Source organism: Topomyia yanbarensis, chromosome 1, assembly GCF_030247195.1.
Source record: "Topomyia yanbarensis strain Yona2022 chromosome 1, ASM3024719v1, whole genome shotgun sequence".
NCBI lineage: Eukaryota > Metazoa > Arthropoda > Insecta > Diptera > Culicidae > Topomyia > Topomyia yanbarensis.
Genome location: NC_080670.1, coordinates 84,678,226 through 84,698,704, shown reverse-complemented (window position 1 = coordinate 84,698,704; position 20,479 = coordinate 84,678,226). Strand labels below are relative to the sequence as shown.

General features: G+C 37.3%; 2 protein-coding genes across 4 annotated transcripts in view; one reads left to right on the top strand and one right to left on the bottom strand.

The window, feature by feature from the left end:
• Positions 1-20,479, bottom strand: part of LOC131693967 (synapsin) — a 966,657-nt gene that overhangs the window by 556,377 nt on the left and 389,801 nt on the right. The window lies entirely within an intron of this gene.
• LOC131693996 (tissue inhibitor of metalloproteinase) overlaps positions 1-20,479 on the top strand; it is a 196,364-nt gene that overhangs the window by 174,462 nt on the left and 1,423 nt on the right. The gene's annotated exons all lie outside the window — the stretch shown is intronic.

Below are 20,479 nucleotides of genomic sequence, written 5' to 3'. Positions count from 1 at the left end.
CACATAATTTGGGGCAACTCAGATATCAATTTGAGAGGCACCGAATTAATGGGATACTTAAGTAGCACAAATCTGTACATACTTAATGCATGAAACCGCCAAACCTTTGCACGAGCTGTCAGAGAAGAGGTGTTAGATGTAACTCTCTGCTCTGACGGTATTACGCATGAGTTGGCAAACTGACTCGTACCAAACGAGCTCAAACCGTCGTTATCTCCAAGTGACTTGGATGAGGTCGTAGATAAAACAAGCTGACTCATAGTAGCATAAATAAGTTACTTTCGAAAGACTTTGACGTCAGTTCGATTAGAACTGCTAGTGGTGAATACTCGTCTGACGAAGATGTAGTGCTCAGCTGTCTTTTTGACACACACTTTCCAGGCTATATAGAGCCTTCACTGACGACTGCCTCTGAGTTCATTTCAGCTAGTTCTGATTCTTGGGTATTTGCTCGACAACCAACCGTGACAACCGACCAAATGGGAGATTGAAAGTTTTACTCCGTATAAGTCTCCGGGAAAGGATGGAATCATTCCAGTTCTACTACAAAGAGCATATGAACGCTTCAAGCATATTTTAAAAAAGATTCTTACTTATAGTCTTGCAACAGGATACATTCCATTGAAATGGCGGGAAATAACTGTCAAATTCATTCCCAAAGGTGGCCGCGTCACGTATGAGGGGGCAAAGAGCTATAGACCGATCAGTCTGATCTCCTTCCTTCTCAAATCAGTGGAGCGTTTAGTCGACCACTATATTCGAGATGTTAGTTTGGGCGAGCACCCGTTGTATGCAATGCAACATGCATATCAGCGGGGAAAGTCTACTACCACCCTGTTACACCATATTGTCTACAACATTGAAAAAGCTTTTTCACAAAGGTAATCAAGTTTAGGAGTTTTTCTCGATATTGAAGGTGCTTTTGATAACGTGTCTTTCGAATCCATTTCGGAAGCAGCACGAGGTCATGGAGTACCTTCATGTATCACGAACTGGATACACGCAATGCTTAGCAACCGACATCTGTGCTCATCGTTAAGACAAATAGAGATAAGGAAACTGAGTGTCTGCGGATGTCCTCAAGGAGGTGTGCTGTCACCACTTCTATGGAACCTTGTCGCCGATGGCTTGTTCAAGAAACTTAATGAGCTTGGGTTTCCAACGTATAGTTTCACCGATAATTATCATATAGTTCCCCCCCGAGGAGATTTGAAACAGAGGAGAGTTGAAACAGTGCCCATTACTAGCGAAACAGGACCGTTAGGGATAAAACAATAATGCATTTGTTTTATTTATATCGTACTCATAAACCCTCCAATACAAGCCAACTACGTTAAATAAGTGGTTGAGTATTTACGGTAAACACACTACAAAAATGAGCAAAAGTAAGTTTTCGTTATTTTGTTAAAATATATATTCGATCATGAAAATATCACTATTATATAGTCTAAGAGTTAACATTTATGAATTGTATACGTTTCTTTCTATCTTTGCGAGGTATAAATTGTAAATTGTGGATCAAGCCTTACTTCTTGACCTAGGAGAGTTGAAACACCTTGTTTCAACTCTCCACGATGATGAACTTCTAGTCTTATGGCAATGTTAAAATCACGTTAACGTTCCTGAACAAATAATAATAATCAAGATTCTTCTTTCCTGAATTGATAACAGTGATCAACGTTGTCAATCTATTAGATCTTGGTCATTTATATCCACGGAATATGTATTTGTTCTAATTGTTTACTCCTATCAGCTTCTGAAGCTTGGAGTGAAGTGACCATAATTCAAAATGAATCAAATACTACCGACATGGACACCAATTTACCTGTTTTCATAAACCCGTATCACTTGTAGTCATAAATAGTATCACTGGTCATATCAACTATTTTAATGAATGCAGAATGTTCTAGGGGAAGTGATTGGAAAATAATACATAACTAAATGTATGAAAAACTGCCCAAGCTCGACCCTCATTAACAGAAGACAAAGATTAAGCCCGCACGATATTAAGCCTGTTCTAATGACTTCTGGTTTTCCGGTCTATTTACGTCACATCCTTGTTCTCACTTGAGTACTAGGGCTCTAATTTTCATAACTTTCCCTACCCAGTAATCTCTAGCTAATTGAATGTCGTTAAAATGTAATAATGTATGAAAAATTGGTAGCAATTTCTTAATTTTACGGTTATAGCTAATTAGTGGTTAGTTAAAGTATCTTACTGTTAATACTATTGGGAGAATTGCAGAAATTTCTGCATTTGTAACCAAAATCACAGTTGTAACATTTGATGCTTTAGAAAGCGTTTTGATAATATTTAAAATAATTGGTTACTTGTTCCAATTGACATTAATTGCTGTTTCAACTTACCTCGGTATGAGGAGAGTTGAAACAAAGAGAACACTGTTACAAAAATCAATATATTGATACTATGTTATTGATTTGTGCCAGTTATTTTGATGTAATTTGATTAAGCATAAACAGAAGTAAGAAATTTAAAAATAAGCAATCATCTTTGTGAATCCGATTACGGTACATTATATCATTTGATATGCAACTGCCCTGTAGTAACGCAATTACGTATCCGGATTTTTGGTTCTCCATACATTGATGAACCTATGTACAGAGAGCTGAAACTGCGGGATATGCTATTGTTCCTAACCCAGTATAGTATTCCATTAACCCAGTGTGGAAAAGAGCTGTAGTTTTAGCCGTATTTGAATGACTCTCTTCGGGGGTGTTATTGTTCTGTTATCCCTCCGGGGGTTGGAAGTTTCATTTTTGCTATTGTAGCACCTGCAGATCGTTCAGCATTCCTCCCCGATCAGAATGAAATAACAAGATTATAACAGAACACACAGTTTTTGTAACCTATTGTGTTATAAATTAGGTCTCGTTAGTAGTTAGAATAAAAGAAATTTATAACAAGTAGCAATGCGAGGTATAGTTTTGAAATATTTCTGTTATGTGTTTCTGATCGGGTCCGGGGGTGCAGAATGCTCCATTTGCAGAATGCTTTGTGTCATTATTTTCCTTACCCTTAACCTTACCAATCCCCAATCCTTCCCATCAGGAAAATGACGAAAAGACGATTCATGTCAAGGCACAAATCTCCGATCAGCATGCGGAACGTGACATTTGAGCCAGTCGCTACTGATTCCTGATTCCTGATAGTATAGATGTTCGTAGAGACCGGTGGCGTAACTATCTTTAGCATATTTGCAAAAGATCGCTTAGAGCGTCCCTGAAGGGATTCACATAACGCTGTTTGTACGTGGAACATGTCGGGATATCAAGTGAATTTCCCCCACATTAGAGACACTTTTCTTCTACAGGAATCATCCACATGATTCCCATCGCATTTCCCACAACAAGCCTTTTTGTTAAAATGGAAGGCTGTGTGTCCCAATTGTTTGCAAACAGTACAGTTCATGACCCGCGGCACAAAAAGGTGAAAAGGTAGACGAACCTTAAATAAAGAGGAGGTAGTTAGGGGTCAGACCCACGAAGATCACCCGATAAGAGTCTTCACTGGCTGAAGCAAGGCTGAAGTCTTTGGCCCGGAAGAAGATCACGATTCGGCATCCATCTAACCTCACCATTGTCAGGGGAAGCTATTTGCCCAGAGTACGTTAGTAGTTGAACCAAGAAATGGGAATGTGAATTAATAGCGGAACATATCTTGGTTTTACATTTCTTAGAAAAGAAATGTATAGAATTCCTCAAACTTTCAAGAGTTTTTCCGAGGCCCGGAGGGCCGAGTCTTATATACCAATCGACACAGCTCGACGATTTGGGACAATGTCTGTGTGGGTATGTGTCTGTGTGTGTATGTAGCGGACAAACTCTCATTCGTGTTTCTCAGCACTGACTGAACCGATCTTATCCGAACCAATTTAAAATACCTATTAGCCAGACAGAACGCTATTAATTTGTTTTTGATTATGATGTTTAGTTTTCAAGATATGCATGTTTGAATGTGTAAAAATGGAGTTTTTTGAAATTATCTGCCAAAATTGACGACATAGATTAACACTGTATATATTTTTAGACAGCTTTAACGACTACCTTTCAAACAAGCTAAAGATTGTTGAAATCGGACTATTATCAAAAGAGATATTTAACATTAAATACGGACAAAAAAAATTATCATTCCCCATTGCCAGAAATATGACCAAAAACATGTAACCTGTTATTATTAATTATTGTTATTATTCGGAGAATTTAATGGAGGTAATATGCCCTTTCTTTTGGAATTGTGCTTTTGCTGATTAATCCGCCTACGAGCGAGATATTTTCATAAATTTTCTTGGAAGTGATTGTATTGAAATGATGCCTTCAGCAAATTTGTAGCTCTTACTTTTGCGAATAACTTTACTAAAGTTATGGCTTGTTGTTTGTGGATTACTCTTTGTCGACTATTTATTGTTCAATATAGTAATAATCCATTTATATAAACCAAGAATTATTTCGATAAAACGAATTTTGTATTTCATTCTTATATATACAACCGCTAGAAACAATCACCGAACACTTCCAAGTTGTCTGGAAGGAACTTGATAACTTATCAGTGTAAAAATGTTCATTTGCGCGAACCTTCTGTCTGCAATTTTTCTAACTTAGAACCATCAATCTGAAACATATCGGAAAATAAAAAGCGAAATAAATAACTCCAAGCAACGGCGTAGCCAAGAGAAGGCTTTGGGGTTTAACACCATACACCCCCCTCCCACTCAAAAAAAATTATTGGATTGAAGTTAAAAATTTATTGATGCTGACTGATTTAATGCAATATTACAATAAGAATTATTTGATCCGTACATTGATAACCTGTTGTTGTAAACATCATGAGGACTTTTGAAAAATTGTCGGAATGGGATCCTGATATGTAACTGATCTATTGGTCCTGATTTCACAGTTGTCTAACAACATTAATATCAAATACCTGCCTGAAAACATTCCAATAAAAAATTCCAGAGTTCTGAAATTAATCATAATCCTCAGATTTCCTTTCATATTGAGCTGGCTTTTGAAGAGATGTACTGTAATAAGGGTCTTTATTTAATAGGAAGCGAAGCTTGCCAAAAATGTTTTAGTCTTTCTCAAAGGTACAATCTTCCCATCGGCTGCTATTGAATTTTTTATTGAATGGATTTCCGGTTCCGGAGTTACGGGTTGAAGAGTGCGACCACATAGCGAATTCCCACATAAACTGAAATGAAAAGTTTCACAAAGGGGGGAGTAACGGAAAATTTCAAAATCAAATTTGTATTTTTGATGCCAAGTGGCTTTAAAAGGCATGAAACGTTGAGATTTGATGTAACATCGAAATAAAATTTTTTGGCGAAAATTGACTATGGCACATTTTTGCTTTTCTCATATAGAAAGGTTATTCAATCACTCTAAAAATCATCAATCACCCCGGCCCGGAGGGAGAATACAGTGAGGGGTTGATACCTTAAAATTAAAACTAGTTTAAAATTTCTTAACAAGTTGAATATTTTCGACAGGACCCGGACCTCCCGAATATTCCTAATTGATCCGCCGCTGGTTTCAAGCGATGTTTTAGTATGGACACATAGTATCTCAAGATCGTGGCTGTCGATCCATTGTATGTATGTGCAAATCGTACTGAATATTGAGCGACCGAAAATACAAGTCGCAAGGACATAACGTGCTTCGTAAAACCCGTTTCAAATATATTAGAATATAAAAACGGGATATAAACTTCAAGCATAAAAATCGCACTGGGACATTTCTTTGTAAGAGTCGGATAAAAAAAATCTTCAGTGAAAAAACTGGAAAGAAATATATCCGATTCTTACAAAGTAGTTAGCCGACTTTTAATCTTGAACATCAAGATATATGGATGCATTTATTTTAAAACTATTGTTATACTGGAGGTTCATCCTTGCCGAGTTTTATGGGTGAAGCAAAGCAAAGCCGGCGTCGCACAGTGGGTTGAAACGACAAAAACGTGAACTTAATTCACTAGAGGCCAAACCATCGAATATATTCACAGGGTGTCTTTGGAGGAATTGTTCATATGAATATTCTCCACAATCTGAAAACAATTGAAATTAGACATGGCTTACTATGATCGAACTAAAAAAATTAACTTTTTATACTGACTAGATAGAAAGTTGGTATCTTCGACAAAGTTTTAGGAATGCTTATAGTGAAGAATTTTGTCGAAGAACTTGAGCTTGTAGGAGGAAAGGTTATCGATTTATAAGGCGTTTTCTATGACAACCCCTTTAAATCTAGTTTTCTTAATATAACTTTTTTCATTGTGACTTTTCGTGCAAACTATGTATAACACAAATATGTAGGTATCAAAACTACATAATATTGTCGAAGACTGTATGTAAAATACTCATTTGTTTCAAAGTTATTGAAGATTTTTACATTTTTTTACACCAACTTCAACTACGTATAAGAAAGACCTCTGTGAAGTTGGCCGGAAAATTCGCGGAAATTCGACTAAACTAAATTTTATTCGTTTGGTGGTCGTTTGGTGGTGATTGGTAGTCGGTTTTTAACGTTTGGTGGTGGGCGGCTGTTTGAATAGTTCGTCGAAACGGCACTCTCAGAAGAACGTTTCCGCGTAACGTTCTGGACCTTGCTTGGATGTTAACTCGCTCTAGTAAATCTGGAGTATCGATGCGTCCTGACAGAAGATCAGAGATGAATAAGGCTCTTGTAGTTTCTCTACGACGCTGAAGGGTATCAAGCTGGATGAGTTGACACCGACTCTCGTAGCTTGGTAGACGAACAGGATCGCGCCAAGGCAGGCGTCGAAGAGCATACCGTATAAATTTTCGTTGAGCGCCTTTAATTCGATCGCTGCTGTTCATGTAATTCGGGTTCCAGACTGCCGAACTATACTCCAGCGTGGAGCGCACTATAGAGCAGTAGAGGCTTTAGAGACAATAAATGTCTGTGAAGGATTTAGCCGTACGGAAAATGAAGCCCAGGCTTCGCGATGCTTTACCAACAACATACGAAATGTGATTCTTAAATGTAAGTTTCGAATCTAACAGCACTTCAAGATCCTTAACGCAGCTCACTCGGGAAACAAGAGCTCCAGACAAGTTATATTCAAACTCAATGGGATCTTTTTTTTCTGGAGAACGGTATCACAGAACATTTCGCCGGATTCAGAATCATTCGGTTGTTTTCACACTATCTGCTGAACGTGTCAAATTGCTGCTGCAAATAAAGTGCGTCCGTTCGGCTCTTAATTCTGTTGAAATTTTTTAGGTCATCTGCATACGACAACCGTGGCCCTTTCAGCTGATAGTTTACATCGTTGAAATAGAGAGTGAATATCAATGGTCCGAGGTGACTTCCTTGCGGAATTCCAGACGTTGCGGAGAATAGTTTGGAGTATGCATCACCTATGTTCACACTGAGTTGACGGCCAACGAAATAGGATTGGAACCATCGCAGGAGTGATCCACTAAAGCCAAGCTTTTCCAATTTAGCGATTGCGATATCGTGATTGATTTTGTCGAAAGCTGCAGATAAGTCAGTATATATAACATCAGTTTGTTGCCTCGCATCGAACCCTTCGGACACAAAAGAGGTTAGAGATAGTAGATTCGTCGACGTCGATCGATTCGGCATGAATCCGTGTTGGTCTTTAGAAATATCTTTAGAATATTCCTTACAGTGAAAAAACACTGACTCCACCACGACTAACTCAAAGAGCTTGGAAATGGCACGGAGCGCAGAAATTCCTCTATAATTGTCAATGTTCCTCTTATCACCTTTTTTGTGGACAGGAAAGATGAAAGCTGCTTTCCACAATTGAGGAAAAGTCGTGGTTGTCAGTGACATTTTGAATAGTTGACAGAGTGGTTCCACCAAACCAGATATACACTTTTTCAAAAACACAGCAGGGACACCATCTGGCCCGGGAGATGACGATGCTTTAAGCTTGGATGCTGCTGATACAATATCCGAGTGCTCTACACGAATCTCACTCACTGACCGTTCGAGTTGGGCCACGCCGATAGCTGCAGCGTCAATCTGCTGCGAGGACAGTGTCTCACTGACGAACACACTCGCAAATTTAGAGTCGAACAATTTGCATATGGCTTGTGAATCATGACCAGCTTCACCATTCAAAAACATTGCAGAAGGCAAGCCGGTTTCTTTCCGCTGCTCATTGACGTATCTCCAAAACGATTTAGGATCCGACTTAAGCTTACGTTGCATTTTTCGTTGATAGTGTGAAAAACAAAAACTGTTCAGTTTTTTAAAATCGTTATTCAGCCTTACATAATAAGCTCTCAGTGACAAGGTACGGCGTTTGGTAAACTTTCGTAATGCTGCTCTTTTTGCAGTTTTTAGCTGACGTAACTCGGCTGTCTGCCAAGGGAATTGATCACTTCGTTGATTACACTTTGGGACATGACGATCGATAAGGCAGCTCATTATATGGCAGAACATTTCAGCGGCGGAGTTCACATCATCCTTGCTTAGCACAGAATCCCAGTTAATGCTTTGTAAAATATTCAGAATGCTGCTATAGTCGGCCCGCCTATAATTGTAACACACGGTGGGCGCGTGGCTCGAAAAGTTCATAGGACGGACCGGAGTGTAAGATGTAGAGGCGGATGGTGGCGAACATACTTTACTAACGGGGCGAGGGCGGTGGAAATATGCGGCGATTGATCTCTGGCATTAACGAAGCATAGATCTAAAATCCGGTCGTTCTCGTTCGTTGTGCTGTTGATCTGCAGAAGTGTAGCCGTGCTATAGCCATCCAGAAGAGTAATGCTGCCAGGATGAAAAACAGATTCGTCTGGGTCGGGTTGTAGAAATCCGTTATGAATGGAACGCCACTTTGTTGTAGAAAGGTTGAAATCGCCGAGAATCATGATTTCGTCAGTGGGTTGCGCCATCGCAGCAACAGAAGTCAATGATTCAGAATGAGAATCAACTAGTACAGAGTCGCGAATTTTATCGGGAGGGAAATAAACCACACACACACACACACACATATATATATATATATATATATATATATATATATATATATATATATATATATATATATATATATATATATATATATATATATATATATATATATATATATATATATATATATATATATATATATATATATATATATATATATATATATATATATATATATATATATATATATATATATATATAATGTTCGATTTCCCAATTTTATCACTTGTTCGATGCTGCTCCTAGCATCATTTGTTATATGTTGAACTTTTAATCCACGAGGCACAGCGAGTAAAACACCGCCTCCAGAGCATTTTTGTGGCTGTTGAGAGGGCTCCGATCACATCTGAGAACCTCGTAGTCAGAGCAAATCACCTGGCTGGAAAGAGTCTGCTCATTTAGCCATGTTTCTGTCAATGCGATAATGTCGTAACAGCAGTCCGAGGTAGCTAGGCGATAGTTATTTGCACAGGAATTCATGCCACCCACATTTTGATAGTATAAGTGGATGGGCGACGGTTTTAGGCACGGAAGGCTGACCGGCACTCCTTGATTCCTTCGTCTGGAATGCACACCGGGGCGACTGGAATGACTGCTAACAGCAGAAGGCGCGAATGAACTGCATGAATTGGTAGCACCCGTGATGGAAGTTGGAGTGCTCCTCAGGAGGTTTCCAGCTGACGGCTGACAGCGTCGACTTATTATTTGACAGTCGGAAGCATTCGAGCTAGAACAAACAGCTCCATAAGGAAAAACGGTTGATTCATCAATATTATTTTTAAAACACTTGCCAAAGAGGGCAATTTGGAAGTCCCCCCTCCATTCCCAGACACAGGGCCGGGACGACTGAAGATACTGCTGACTGCGAGAGGCACGACTGTGCTGGGAGGATTGGGGGATTCCATATTGCTTTCTACGGTGCGTCCCGGTTGCCAAGGCGAATTGTCGGTGCGTAGTCTAAAATAACTGCTATTTGCGATGGATTTATCCCAGTCGAGGTGTTTTCCGAAACCCCTGCTTCCCGTCATTAGTACGTTCTTGCCGAAAGTCGATGAACTCGCGGAAATACATCCCATCCGGCCAGGTTTCGGCATTGAGGGCCATTTCACGAAGTTGCTCCTTAACCATAGCACCAACCTCAGCTTCGGAAACGGTGGTAGCAATTCGCGACAAGTAAATCCAGCATTTACTAGTAGCGGGTGGAACAGTGATTGTGGGTACCTTTGCTACATCACCCTTTTTCTTGCCACACGTTAGACTGGGGACATCGGATTTAGAAAGAAATTTATCATTCTCAGTCTCGCGAGCACGTTTGGCTCCAGCTCTATTTGGAAGAGGCCATGATATGGGAGTTGCAGGCAATGTCGTTGCAGATTCCACTGATTTTCTCCATTTTAGCTTTTAATGCTTCAAGCGCTGTTTTATGTGTGTCGGTCAGCAAACGGAACGCTTCGCTCAATGCTGTAAAAGCTGCATTCACTGCGGAGGATTTCATCAAATCCACACAGCTGTCGCAAAGCCAGAATATTTTCGCTGAGTCGTTAATCATGTCCAATTTTGGACGAGTGAGCGTTGAACACGATAGATGCATGATTCTGTCGCAGAATCCTTGGCATTTCAGCTGATTCAAAGTGATTACCGGCTCGGAGCACTGCAGGCAGATCGAATCCATTGCGAATCGCCTACAGGTAGGCAACAGTAGCTACTTCGCGAATAAGCTTTTCCGATATGCATCCACGGTTTCACCACAAGGATTCTATCACTACCGACGACACTTTGGGAGAACAAAATGTATGTCAATTGTCACGGCACGACCAAGAATCACAAATTATGAGTCAATTGATCAATAACTGCAGCTTAGGCGAGGGCACAAACTCTATTCCAAACATATAAATGTGTGTGTATGTGCGGATTTGTTAACAAAATGTCCACATCGGTTTCTCGGAGATGGCTGAACCGATTTTTACAAACTAAGATTCAAATGAAAGGTATACTATTCCCATAGGGTGCTATTGAATTTCATTTTCAACCGACATCTTGTTCCGGATTACGAGTTGAAGAGTATGGTTACAAAACAAAATTTGTAGATTTGTCCACATCGGTTTCTCGGAATTTTCTGAACTGATTTTGACAAACTTGATTTTAAATGGAAGGTCCATCAGCTGCTGTTGAATGTTGTGTGGATCCGAGTTCTGGTTCCACAAACTAATTCATTACAGTGTTACCAGAACGCCGTTGTATATATATATATATATATATATATATATATATATATATATATATATATATATATATATATATATATATATATATATATATATATATATATATATATATATATATATATATATATATATATATATATATATATATATATATATATATATATATATATATATATATATATATATATATATACGTGATATAGTCGAAACATTACTGTATAACGAATAGTATGGGATTATTCCACTAGGAGGTGCTAGTAACTTGAGCATGTAATTTTGTCGTCCTACTGTATCTTAGTTTCCTGACTGTTTGGAAGGTTGTTGTTCTCTTTTTTCTTCGAACTAAAACCTCAAATGGTGAATATCACCAAGGGAAAGATTAAATTAATGATTTTCTGAAAATAAGTTCACTAAATTGTCAGATGACGTCTGTTTTACTCAACAAAACTAATTTTTAATAAGTATGCAAACAAATTAAGATTTGGTAGTCGTAAAACTCCTGTGTACCATTTCTGTAACACCATTCAACCGCTCACGATGGTAATCGGATCGGATCGGATGGATAATACAACACGCACATAAATAATGACACAACCTTCCTTCTGGCAAAGACATTGCACTTCTATATGGTCGCAATCTTGAGATTCTGAAATCATGAATATGCATGTTCACTAGCGCTACCTAGTGGTAGAATCCTAAGCTATTCAGTGTATCACTTCGTAGGTTTTTATCTCTTGTGCAAATGTATCGAAGACACCCTCTTGCAAACAAATCAGGAATTCGAGATACAGTAGGCCAAAATGGCATGGTCACTAGCGTTACTTAGTGGCAAAATATCGATCTATTTCGCATACCACCTCGAGGGCTTTGATCACCAGAACAACAGTGCCGAAGACCAGGGCCGCAGAAAGAAAATACGGGCCCGGGGGTCCAACTTACGGGCCCCCACCACTGTGTATTTCCTGAGTACAAAAAAGTTAATGTTTAAAATCCATTGGAGTTCACTGATATTATGTATAGTACAATGACATTTTATATTTATGTGCAGTTTTTTGCTCTATTTATTTGTAGTGCTAATGAAGGAAAAAATGTAGAACTTTTTATACTTTGGGAGTCTTTTAATACCTCTTCGACAGTTTTGGTGACTTCGAAAAGCGCCATTTTTGTCAATAGTATTTGTAAAAGTAAGGAAATGGAAAGATTAAAAATATAGTAATTACAAAAATTAATAATATTATCTGAACGGCAATCAACGGCAAAAGATAAAAAATAGGAAAAATAAATATTAAAAGAATGTACAAAAAGCTAAAAACAACAAAACAATAAACAAATTAATGTCAAATGTTAAAAAATGTTTAATCGGAAAAAACAAAACAGAACCTTTCAAAAATTGATAAAAGAAAACAGGAAACTAGGAAAACATACTGCAAAGATTAAAAAAGTCGAACATTATTGAACAAATGGTGAAAATAATGAAAAACCGGCATGAAAGTAGGAAAAATTTTAAGAATCAATGAAAATGAAAAAACTACTAAAAAGAATACTTGATAAATCAAGAATAATAAAATTTATTTAACATTAAAAACAAGATATATTTAAAGCAATAGAAAAAGTGAATAAAACGTTAAAAATGCATAAAATTAGAGGAGTATATATAAAAAACAAGAATAAAATAACCATAGAGAAATTTAAAAAAAGGGATGGACCGGAAAATTTTATAAAACTGGAACATTGGAATGATGAAACGACGAAAAAGTAAAGAAGCATTGAACAAAAACGGAGCAAACAGTCCAAATGGAAAACAAAAAATAGTAGAAAAAAGCCAACATGGTTTACTATAGGAACACACAAAATGGAGCAATTAACACGAAGAAAATGAATAAAATGGATTAAATTATTTAAAGAATAGAAAAAAAACACTAGAAATGCAATTTGAAATAAATTCAAACAACTAACTAAATGTAAAATGAAGAAAAAGTGCGCAAAGTGTCAAAAAAGATAAATCAAACGATTTTTACGAAAATCAAAACAAAATTTAAAAAATTAAAAGTAAACGTATAGGAAAATGGTCAACAGAAAAAGTACTTTCAAAATAGGTTAAATGGAAACAATGAAGAAATAACAATAACGAATTAAAGCTTAAGGAAAATGTGCAAAAAAAATAAATTAAATTATTTGAAATGAACAATGAGAAAAAATAAAACTATGTAAAACGGAAAGCTAAAAGCTAGAAAATAAGGAAGAAAATACGAGAAAGGTAAAAAATTAAACAATAAGACAAATTAGAATGAATTTAGATAAGTAAAATTGCTTTTGGAAATGCAAAAAATATGAGAAAAGGAGATATAAAAAGGCTATGATAAGAATAAATGTAGTGAAAAGACAAATTTTAAAAATTAGATGGAATGACAAAAGAAACAAATAAAAAAGTAGAGCATTAAAATATGAAACAATAAGAAAAATAAAATAAAGAAAGCAGAATTTCCTTGAAAAATTTCGAAAAAAATGAAATAACAGAAAATAAATACTATAAAATAAAACTATAAATTAAAGTAAGTAATAGTGATAGCAATAAAAAAAAGTAAAAGTAAGAAACGTGAAAAGATGGATAAAATAAAAGTATGTAAATAGATAAAAGAGGCGGAATCTTAAAATTGTAGAAATACAAATACAATCCACAACTTGAAAAAGTAGATCAATGAAATATTAACAAAATAAAAAAATCCATTCAGAAATGAAAAAAATTGAGAAACATGGATCAAATTTCAAATAAGGGTTGTGGTTGGATTTTACGCTTTGCTGGTTTCGAAAACATTCATAATCCTATAAACATGAATTATTCTGTTATTTGTGTTGGTGTGTTAGCACATCTTAAAATATTTTACGAGAATGTTGTAACTGATTTCTAGTAAATAGTTCAAAAATAAAAATAAAATCGTTACGTTCAGGAAGCGACGTTCAAAATCTCACGCTCTCTTCTCCGAAACGAAAAGATTTTGCATACGGATTTAACGTGCTACATTAGTTAGCTAATCTTGCTAACAAGTTGATTTAGTTTGGTAGCAGAGTTAAATTTTCTCTTAGAAATCAATCAAACGAAATTTAGTAATATAGTTGAACGTATGCTTCTTAGAATCATTGTCAGCTGTAGGATTGTTAACTAAGAGATCTTCTCTTCATACATATAAAATTCAAAACAAAATTATTAACACTATATTCGTCATGAAAGGGGCTTGTTGTGTACGCAATTTGCTGTTATAATGAAAATGTTCATAAAAGGCCGTATTTGAAAGAATTGTGAAGCATATGTATTTGTTCATCCCTGGACGCTTTGCAAGGGAGGATTGGTAGTTGCTACGTTTTTTACAAGGGGGAGGTTAGAATTTGTGACAAAATGCTACGTGGAGGAAGAAGGGGTCGAAAATCGCCGAATATTTTTTTGGATTAATCTCGATTTATTTTAGCATATCAAGAGTTTTTGAGGACTCATTTGACCAATTGAGCTCTTAAATAGAGGTAGGGCTACTGCCTCTAGTGGTACTTTGACCACCAGAGTTTTACTGAACAAGGGATAGACTTCAAGAGATACATGGGTATGCGTTGAAATCAATTAGAATTTCGAATTAAAGTCATCACTCGACAGAATTTTGGAGCGCTTCCATTGTTTTTTGTTGTATAAAATGCTTAAAACAAATAAATATGCACTGTTTTATTTCTTAAGTAGCTCGTAGTACTAGGAGAAAAATATCTTATTTTCTTCACATTCACCGTAGAGTGTAATGTTTTGGTAAAGTACTCCTGTTTTAGCTTTTGTGAACAGTTTTGTTGATTTAGTTGGATGTAGTACTTTACTTCCTCGGATATTCACAAAGAATCTAAAAGCACCAGCAACTCTCGCTGTGAAGGATAACCCGAGCAAACTTTGCTCTGCTCCACGGTATACAAACACAGGCGTGAAATCATACTTCAGTTTCTTTCGAGAATCTTTGTGAGGAACATTGATTCATTGAAGCGAAGGTTCAACGAGGTAAAGTAAACCCAAATGGCACTTTTAAAATAATATTTGCCAACACCAAGAGGGCCTCCTTAACGATTAGGGCCTGCAACCCGAGGATGGTGTTTATGAGGACTAGATGCTGGACGATTCCAAAAATGCAAAATAATCCAATGGACTCTTCCGGACGAATTCGGATTTACCTCAACCATGATACGGAATTCGACTCGAAAACCGTTGTGGCAATCCTAGGCAGGGTTTTTTCTTTCAATAATTACTTTCGATACTAATCCAGCGCTTTCGAAGATTGGAAATTCAATAAATCAAAAAATATATTTCATTTAACCCTTTCATGTCCAACTTTTTTCTAGTGCATGTACGGCTTCAAAACTAGTTTTCCTTGAAAACCTTTAATACTCAAATGAAAGGCGATAGTCACATTTATTGGCCTTACTTGTTTTTGTGAGCAAATCTTGTCTCAATCAAAAGTTATAGTCTGATCATATTTTTATTTCGATTATAGACATTTTAACCTTAAGGTTATTCGCTTCTTCATTCAGGTTAGGATTTTTTTTATAAAAAATCTCTATTCCTGTATGCGGGGTTGCGATTCGAACCCAGGTGAGCTGCGTATATGGCATTCGATGTACAAATTCCGCTATGCCCGCTCGGGTCTGATCTTGTTTCGACGCGAGAATTAGGTTTGTCTAAACATAGTTGATATCAAATATGCAGTAGTTTGGAATTTTCGCTCTTCTAGTTACCTCATGCACAAGATATTGAATTTTTAGTTGCACGCTCAAATTTTTGACGAAAAAGTACTTGTTAAAATTTTAGTTTCTGTTAACCCTTGGGAAAGCAAGCTAAAATCCTAACATTAAAGGGCAAGCCGGGCCTCTCAGGCCCGTCGAAATTGAAGCTCCTTTTTGCCGTTCTCATATAGAAAGGTTATGCAATCGATCGAATTTTCGACTTTTTAACCGAGACCCGCAGGGCCAAATATCTTATACCGTTCGACTCAGTTCGTCAAGATCGTAAAATGTATGTATGTGTGTATGTATGTATGGATGTATGTATGTGGCAAACAATCTCACCGATTTTTCTCAAAGGTGGCTGGACCGATTTGTACAAATTTAGTCTCAAATGAAAGGTGCAGCCTTCCTATCGGTCGCTATTGATTTTTTTTATTGATCCGACTTTCTGTTCTGGAGTTGCGGGTTGAAGAGTACAATCACACAGCAAACTAGAAATCCATAGAAACTGATACCACCATGATGTCCAAATGATGCAATATATATTAAAATATGTGCAACATTACTTGGGTTTGCATGCAGCAAATCCCGATTTCCGCGTATAAGGCGATGGATGTAAAGGTCAAATTTTTTTTCCAAAAAGGTGAGTACTCAGAAGATCACGTTGACTGACGATTGGTTCTGAGCTCCATTTCGTTTGAACACGACCAATAAATGTTTCTGGGTTGCTATTAATTTCTACTGATGCATAACCGGAGTACATATTCTGATTTTTCTTCCGAGTTTGCATCAGATTCATTGTCGGAAGTAATATCATTCGCATCTTCTTCCTTTCTTTGCAAATCAGTTTCGGAATCGTCTGCTGTTGAATTTGCTCGAATTTCTTCCATTATTTCAGATTCTTTGAGACGATTGAAAACAAGGGGATATCGTCTTATAGCCATTTCAATTTTTTGTTGTTTCTAGATCCTACAATTTGAATAATTACGACAACTATAACACAAAGAATAGACAACAAAAATAGACAATAACGACAGAGTTAGGTTATGTTGTATCCAAATAATTGTCAAGTAGACCACAGTGGGTGAAATAAAAGTATTTACCCAAAAAAATATGACACACGTCATTATCGTATGCTATTTTTACATTTCTTATAAAAGAAATGTATAGAATTTGCTCAAACTTTCAAGATTTGTTTCTTATAAGAAAAGGTAAAAAGATAAAATAAATCAAAACATGAAAAAATACTTGCTAATATGAAGATTACCTCATCAAAATGTTTTTTTAGATAAATATTAATGTATAAAACCCGTGGTATTCCTAGTAAATATTGCATGCACACCGGGCCTGCCAGGCCCGGCTTGCCTTTTTGTGCATGTAAAAAATTCAAACATAGCTGCGCATGACTCCACAGATGAAAATTTCACAATTCTTTATTTTTGTTGCGTTGCGTTGCGTTGCGTTGTGACGATGATTTTGGCGGATTGCACACTGACTTCATCATGTTTGACTGCTGATTATCTAATAAGAGTTGCTTAGGAAGTGGTAAGTAGGAATTCATACCAATCCGACCCATATTAAAACCTCAACAGCATGATAGCCATCATTGCCGGCCGCCCCCATCTCCATCGTTCACGGGGAAGGATAAAGGATAAGGTAGACAGGAAGTGTTGATGCTCCACCTACTTAACGGAAGGACGACGATTCATCAGACTCTTCCATAGGTGTCGCGGAGTTGGTGGTTTGGAAGGGTATCAGGTCTAGGATTCGCTCCAAGCAAACGATGCGACCTGTAAAGCATATTTTATTAGGTAGTTGTTTAGTTAGTCTTCGAGTGCACGATCACTCGAAAAAGAGATGATCTTGTTTAGTTTTTGGTTATTTTTAAACTCTGGGCAGCCGGCTACCGAGAGTATACTATGTTCCCTAAACAAAAACAATTTGAACTCCACACAGCCGATCGTGGGTAATGGGCCAGATCACTATTTATTGCAACAGTATTTGGACAGAACTCGCTACTTCTTCTCTACGATATATTTATTGGCTTGAAAACTACCAAGTGACAGCATATTATACTGGCAAAAATAGCGCGAGATGTTATAAATCAAGGAAAGTATTTCTTATTTTCCATATCGGATTGTTTGTGGAATACAAGTATACGAGCGATAATACCGAACACTGAAGGGAAATATAAAGGATTGTTAATCTGATGCACGGGCTTGTTAGCAATAACGGAGCTTTAAATTAGGTTCATAAAAACAGACGCGGCGAATTTTCAATACGTATTGAGCCGTGTTCATAGATACTAGTCAGATTAGTCGTATTGGGGCTAATTTCCGATCAACTATTCATTTTTACGGCAATGTTTTCTCGACTAGATCTGTTCGCACCCTCTCATTCTGTTCGCACCCTCTCATTCTGCGGTCTAAGGACCAAATGTCATCAATAGACTTAGAATCGCGTGGAGGCATGAGATAGGAAACTTGTAAGAATTTTGCTATCCCACCGTTTGACTACCAGAATGGATGGGAGAACAGTAATACTAGCAAATACCGACTACCATAAGAGCGGTGCAAATTTGAACGAGTGACGTAGAGTACTGCACTGAAAAAAGGACCAGGAGTGCGATTTTACGAAGTTTTAGCTTCCGATGGCCCTACATTTTCTGACAAAGTGAAGTTCTTGAATGTTGAGATTTTTATTACTGTTTAGAAAAGCAAAAGTATCATAAAGCTAGTGTCAGGCCTTCATGAGACCTCAAGAAGTCACTTTTGGAGGTATTCGTAAATGTAGATTTGTCGGTAGACGGTTCCAAATATAATAGGAAAATACCTAATTTAACACAACTACAGATCACTTGCAACATAAAAAGCTTTTTGTGAAATTCGACAGCTCCATCTTAGGCCAATTCAATAAATTTCCTGCATGAAAGTTTCCATTTTTTAAAAACGGTTTTTAAGCCAAAGCTTTGGAAGTTAAACCTTGGCGTGGAAGTGCCGGTATATTAATATATTCTGTTACTTAGTGTAGAATTAGATTTCGTCATTTACGGCTAATATACAACCGCCAGAAGAAACTTAAAACGTTGGTACACAATCAAGAAAGGCGAATCAGAAAAGGTATATGTCAGTGATTCACTAAATACAGACTGGAAAGAGGGTAATATGGAAAACCTTAAGGTCCGCCCAGATTAAGTCTTCGGTACGGAACAAAACCTCGGCCTAGGAACTCCTAGCATGTTGTTAGTCGCCTCTTACGACATGGGAGCAGTTCCCAGAGGTTCTATTCTTGGTTGAAATAGTGCAAAAAGATTTCAGCCCGCCGGACACCACACGGCTTCACAATTCTTTATTTTTGTTATAGATTTTAAAACTACTTATCAAAATTTACATGCCCAAGCTTATACTGCATACACATTTTTTTGTAACTAAAAAATTGTAACGTGCCGGGCCTCTGAGACCCGCTTGCCTTTTTGTGGGTTAAAAATCCGGGCCCCCTTCACAACTCCGGGCCCGGGGGGAAACACCCCGCCCCCCCCCTCTCGGCGGCCCTGCCGAAGACACATATCTGCTGAAAAAATAGACACTTTAGATACAGTAGATCGAAAAAAATTAATTCTGTCATATTCATTCGTCCCTCCGAAAAGCCATTATCTACTGCCCATATTTGCAGAAGAAAATAGTGCTCCAAATGATACGGATCGCGAGGTATTCTAAAGACTATCTGTGTTGTGCAAAGCACAACGCGCGAGCGCTCGTGTTACAAAATTTGGCGCGAGTACCGAAGGGTTTAAAAAGTTCAATTTGTTTCTAATAATTGCAGATTTCATAAGTTATACAACAACAACATATTTTTTGCAATTTTTTTTTCGGTATGCTCATTTGCAAAGGCAACTTTTTTTTATTAATTTTTTTTTTTCATATATCAAATCGCTTCCGAGTTATCAGTGATTGAAAAATGTTCTATGTTTTAAATTTCAAAAGTTCAAAAACGCTTAATTTGAAAAAAAATATCATATTGAGCTTGAGCTTGTGCGACCACCCCTGGCTGCTACTCCGTTATCGATCTGGATTAGCTGAAGTTGCACAGGGAATAAGTAGATAATTATACTTGGCAGTAGCGAAACATCTTTCAATGTGCAACTCCTGGTAATCCTAAAGTATTTATTGATCAGTTACGGCGCCGGCCAGGTCCGAAAGTAGATCGCAGAAGGAAAGGGAAGGAATGGTTAGTCCGATACTTGCTTTTGCTAGAGTCCATACATACTACTGCACACTCCACAAATATCACGGGAGGAGGATATTTGTAAGTAAGTATAGACGTTGGATTCTACTTCTTCTGTACCGACGCCAGAGAGGTGAGTCGACTATCTGGACAAGATATCGATCCAGCACCTCATGGACCGGAGACCAACGGCTTGACTTTCCTTCCGTAGGAAGACGTGACCACAGAATTTTTCACCCCAGAAAAATCTCAACGACCTCGGCAGGAATTGAACCAACGCCAACTGGAATGAGTGC